This window comes from Drosophila subpulchrella, unplaced genomic scaffold (assembly GCF_014743375.2).
Source record: "Drosophila subpulchrella strain 33 F10 #4 breed RU33 unplaced genomic scaffold, RU_Dsub_v1.1 Primary Assembly Seq430, whole genome shotgun sequence".
Classification (NCBI taxonomy): domain Eukaryota; kingdom Metazoa; phylum Arthropoda; class Insecta; order Diptera; family Drosophilidae; genus Drosophila; species Drosophila subpulchrella.
In genome coordinates this window covers 475,548-481,547 of record NW_023665647.1, presented here as the reverse complement: position 1 = coordinate 481,547, position 6,000 = coordinate 475,548, and the positions used below count along the sequence as shown (strand labels likewise).

Genomic DNA, 6,000 nt, shown 5'->3' with positions numbered 1-6,000 from the left:
CTTTTCTCTTTTAAGCAATGTAATTTTAAAACTGGTTCTATTTAAAGGCATCCTCGAATTTATTTTCGTTTTATTTCTGATGTTTTACTAACAGTAGATTATTAAACTTTTATCATTTTATGGAATTTATGATCACCCCAAATCTCAGATACCAACTCATAACATGTATAACATAGCTGAATATTGTCAAAGATGTCAGACTCTAAAAAGATAAGATTTACCTACAATTCAATTTACTATCTACAATCCCAGGAGAACCGTTTAGTTTAATTTAATAATTTAGTGATTTTACAGATTCCCACCGGTGAAGACCAATTTTTAACAAGGATGGCCGCCAGCTTCATCCCATTCAGACACATTAACTCCTAAATTTAAAACTGGTTTACAACGTCATAGAACTGACTTTCAAGGTATCTGTAATGTACAATATACATACGTCTCTATCCTTCTTATCAATATTATAAAATTTCAAAAAGTGGTTTTATTAATATAATTATATTAGGAAAAATCATTAAGCTAACAAAAAGAAATATATTATCACGTTGTTTTGTGTTAATATCCAGAGAATAATACATAATTCTTATTTTCAAAATAATTTATATCAGAAAATTATTCAAGTATCACATTCAAATAATTACCAGATTAAAAGGAACTACTATTTCGATGGTAAACTGTTGTTATAATAGAAAGCATTTATTTATTTATATTTTATATGATATTTGTTGATAATGGTAATTAAATATTAATTATAAATATAATTTCCATATAATGTCAGATCGACATCATACCCCCTCAAATTCATATGCATATCAATTCAAACCGAAAACAGATTCAGGGTTTAAGTACAGGTAAAACTACCTGTAAATCCTTTGATTATCTATACAAGGGTGGTCAAAAGTATTTTCACAAAAAAAAAGTTAAATATACTCATAATTTGAACTTACATCTTGTTAACTTTGGCATCAATGGAAAGGTAATATAAATGCCGTTTGAATGATGCATTACATTTCTTAACCAATTCAGTACTTATTGAAAAGGACGAATTTGTGTGAAAATGTCCTTTTTGAACTTTTTTCCTCGACTTGAAAACTTAAATTTTTTGATGCAAAAAGTTTCTTCAAACAAAAATAATAGAAACTGCAAAAAGAATTTTGCAAAAATCATTTTCCTTATATGTTTTATGATTTTTTGAAAATGCTTAGAAACATGCATTTGAGCCATATTTTTCTCTTTTTCATACAAATTTTTTCCGACATTGTCACCTTCAAAAAATCATAAAAAATATAAGGAAAATGATTTTTGAAAAATTCTTTTTGCAGTTTCTATTATTTTTGTTTGAAGAAACTTTTTGCATCACAAAATTTAAGTTTTCAAGTCAAGGAAAAAAGTTCAAAAAGGACATTTTCACACAAATTCGTCCTTTTCAATAAGTACTGAATGGGTTAAGAAATGTAATGCATCATTCAAACGGCATTTAAATTACCTTTCAATTGATGCCAAAGTTAACAAGATGTAAGTTCAAATTATGAGTATATTTAACTTTTTTTTTTTTAAATAATCCAAGTGCTCTTGGATTAAACTCAAAAAATGAAGAAGATAATTTTCTAGTTAAATTTATTTCAATATTATCTCCTAATAATGGAGGAAACGTGTTTTTGTTTTTTTTTTTTTTTTTTGATTTACTTATTATTTTATGGTTATTATTATTATTTTATTTATTTATTTATTTTTGTTTTTGTTGCTAAGTTACTTAGTTTTACTTTGAATGAAAATCGCCGAAATGTGCCCTCTCCCGAGACGAGTGGCTCCTCCGCCTGTCTCCGCTCCTCGGTCGGGAATAAGGCCAGACCTGGGCGTATGCTCCTCCGCCTGGTGACGGGAAAGTGGGTTCCGGAACAGGCCCTGGTACACGGCGGCATACCAGTCCGCCTCTTCCCTCATTCTCTGGTGGGTCGCCATCCATGCTTCGTAATTAAGCAGGTTTTGCTCCTGGGGCTCTACCAGCGCAATATAGGCTGGCTGACCACTTTTTGTGGCCAAAAATCCATTTTTCGAAAGTCGTTAATATTAAAATCTAATGACGTCAAAATGTTGGGAAAACTTCAAACTTCAATGTTACGTAACAGAAATTTTAACAGAGTCACGATCTGTTAAAGTATCGGCTGTTAAAACAGCTGTTCGGTGTCACGGGCGCACGAAATCTACTTTGTGAAAAAAGAGTCGGCTTAAAATTATAAAAATTAGGCACCAAACAAAGTTTTTACCAAACAAGTTATAATGGCATCGAAAGATAGCGGTTTGTACTTTATGTTTGTGGTCGTCACAAGTTGGATTTGTTTGTGTTGTCCCTGTAATTGAGTGTTTTTTATAGTCGCTTTACGTGTACAAATTTACAATAAAAACTAACTTTAAATAGAGATATAAAGTGAGTTTCACCTAGTTTCACCTTAATATTTACACTGTGTTGTCGGTAGTTCAGTTCTTGTTCATATGAATGCTATCCTAAAGTGCACTTTTGCGCACTTTCGTCGCAATTTACCTTTTTAGGTCACAACCTCAGATTGGCCAATACAAAATTGTTTGGGATTTGGAGTTCTGGAGAGACAAAGCAGGCAATATTTGACAGTTAGACCTTCGATATCTGGTTCAGATGCTTATGAGGATGTTTTAAAAAAACAATGCGAAGCTTTTTGTCATAGTTTGTCCAGCAAATGGACATCTTGCAAAATAAATTTGAGTCATTGCAAAAGAAAGTACTTAACTTGGCTTACATTCCACATTGAGGCTTGCATAAATGGCAGGCCAAAATTGCCTTATTTGTTGTCGGGAGCAAGGGCTCAGAGAAGAGCAGCTTCAAATTTTATCAAACCCACGGCTGGGAATATTAAATTATTAATAAATTCACCTAGTGGGGCTGCGCGTAAGGGCGGTAACATGTAAAAAATGGGCGGTGCCACACCGCCCAATCAATATAAATCCAAATGAAAACAAGGAAGAACGCTGTAGTCGAGTACCTCGACTATCAGATACCCGTTACTCAGATAAAGGGACCAAAGGAAAATGGAGATATGCAAGCAGCAAATGCGCCACATACCGGCGGTAGACAGATTTAAGCGTTGTGGGCGTTAGAGTGGGCGTGGCAAACTTTTTTTTAGATCAATCGATAGGTATTGACAAGACCAATACATTTCAGTTAAAATTTTTTATCTAGCATGAAAATTGTGGGCGCCACAGATTTGGGCAGTTTGTGGGCGTTAGAGTGGGCGTGGCATATTCGCGTAACAAACTTGCGCTGCGCTCAAGCCTACGGAATCTAAATCTGAAATCCCGTTTCTCTATCTTTGATATTTTCCGAGATATCCGCGTTCATATTTACGATATTTTGAAGTTTGTGGGCGGTTTGTGGGCGTAAAAGTGGGCGTGGCAAACTTTTTTTAGGTCAATCGGTAGGTATTGATGAGAACAACACATTTCAGTTAAAATTTTTGTTCTAGCATCAAAACTGTAGGAGCCACAGTTTTGCGCGGTTTGTGGGCGTTAGAGTGGGCGTGGCACTCTACTGAAACAAACTTGCGCTGCGCAGGAATCTCAGGAATCTGCATGCCTAATCCCAGTATTGTAGCTCTTATAGTTTCCGAGATCTCAGCGTTCATACGGACAGACGGACAGACGGACAGACGGACAGACGGACAGACGGACATGGCTAGATCGACTCGGCTAGTGATCCTGATCAAGAATATATATACTTTATGGGGTCGGAAACGCTTCCTTCTGCCTGTTACATACTTTTCGACGAATCTAGTATACCCTTTTACTCTACGAGTAACGGGTATAAATATACACCTTTATATTAAGTTTTGTTTTTAGGGTAAGTATTTTCTTATCTATTTTTATATTATTTTTTATGATATAACAAGAAATTTCTCCAAAAAGGGGCGTTGCCACGCCTTTTTTCTGTTAATTTGCTAATTATAAGCCCAAATATAAGAACCGAACTCAAATATTTGGTTTTGCTTAAAGTTATTAATTTTGGCCACAAAAAGTGTTCAGCCAGCCTATAGTGCAGCGCGAGGAGCCTATCCTGGTTTACCGGACGATTCGCGAGAACACCCCAGAGCTGGAATGCAGTGGTCCTCAGCGCGTGTATTAGGGGGAGTTCCTCCCAATATTGTCGCTCTGCTTCACCCTGCAGCGCTTCCGCCTGTTGGCGTGCCCATTCTTCGGTCGTGTAGGGCTCTCCTTTCGCGCCTCACTCGCGCCTTTGCTCGCTCAGGCGAGCGCGCATTTCAGCGATGTCGCTAGGGAATTTGTGAGCGCTCATCGTTCTGCTGTGGTGTCTTCTGGTGTTCCGACTGGGCTCTCAAGCAGCGAAAAGCACTTTAAACAATGTTAGTGCTGGCGAGAAATTTATGACTAACCCTTGTATTAGTTTTAAGTCTGTTATTCCATTTACATAATAAACAATTTTTTTTTCAATATTGCACGGATTTATATACCCGTTACTCGTAGAGTAAAAGGGTATACTAGATTCGTCGGAAAGTATGTAACAGGCAGAAGGAAGCGTTTCCGACCCCATAAAGTATATATATTCTTGATCAGGATCACTAGCCGAGTCGATCTAGCCATGTCCGTCTGTCCGTCTGTCTGTCCGTCCGGATGAACGCTGACATCTCGGAAACTGTAAGAGCTAGGCTATTGAGATTGGGCGTGCAGATTCCTGAGCTTCTTACGCAGCGCAAGTTTGTTTCAGCAGAGTGCCACGCCCACTCTAACGCCCACAAGCCGCCCAAAACTGAGGCTCCTACAGTTTTCATGCTAGAATAAAAATTTTAACTGAAATGTATTGTTCCCGTCAATACCTATCGATTGACCCAAATAAAAGTTTGCCACGCCTACTTGAACGCCCACAAACCGCCCTCAAACTTCAAAAAATCGTAAATATGAACGCGGATATCTCGGAAAATATCAAAGATAGAGAAATGGGATCTCAGATTTAGATTCCGTAGGCTTGAGCGCAGCGCAAGTTTGTTACGCGAATATGCCACGCCCACTCCAACGCCCACAAACCGCCCAAGCCTGTGGCGCCCACAATTTTCATGTTAGATACAAAATTTTAACTGAAATGTATTGGTCTTGTCAATACCTATCGATTGATCCAAAAAAAACTTTGCCACGCCCACTCTAACGCCCACAACGCTTAAATCTGTCTACCGCCGGTAGGTGGCGCATTTCAATCTCGCTTTGCTGCTTGCATATCTCCATTTTCCTTTGGTCCCTTTAGCTGAGTAACGGGTATCTGATAGTCGAGGTACTCGACTATAGCGTTCTTCCTTGTTTTGTTTGTTGTGTTTACTTTTGCACCTTCGCTGTGGACTTGGTTGGTAAAGTTTGCAAATAAAAAATACTTTCCCAATTATATTTTGTATGACTTTTTTTATGGTGGGATAATAATCTATGAATTTTTTCCATTACCTTGACCTTTGCGTCTGTGTCGAGATATTTTAGCAATCCTTTGTAACATTTCTATTTGTATTGTTGGTAACAGTTATAAATGGTTCGCAAATAAAAAAATACTTTCCCAATTATATTTCTTATGTCTTTTTTATGAAGGGATAATATTCCATGAACTTTTTCCATTACCTTGACCTTTCCGCCTGCGTCGAGATTTTTTTTAGCAACATCACTATTCGTATTGTTGGTAACAGTTATAAATGGTTTGCAAATAAAAAAGTACTTTCCCAATTGTATTTTTTATGACTTTTTATGAAGAGATCATATTCCATGAATTTTTTCCATTACCTTGACCTTTGCGCTTGCGTCGAGGCATTCGAGCAGTCCCTTACACTTCCACCTTTTTGATTGTAGGTAACCAATTTGAGTCTGAGGTTATGGTACGGTTAGCAACGGGTAGATTGCTTAATGGGATTTAAATTATCGGTAACAAATTTATAAGTGAAGGTCACTGACATTTTGGACAAAGGATACAATTGGTCATTTAGG

General features: G+C 37.0%; 1 protein-coding gene across 1 annotated transcript in view; it reads left to right on the top strand.

The window, feature by feature from the left end:
• The first annotated feature begins 317 nt into the window (after window positions 1-317).
• The window catches only part of LOC119562379 (techylectin-5B-like), a 76,057-nt gene continuing 70,374 nt past the window's right edge, over window positions 318-6,000 (top strand). Inside the window, exon 1 of the mRNA XM_037875540.1 lies at window positions 318-410. The gene's annotated coding sequence lies outside the window, so the exon portion shown is untranslated. The remainder of the gene's footprint in view (window positions 411-6,000) is intronic.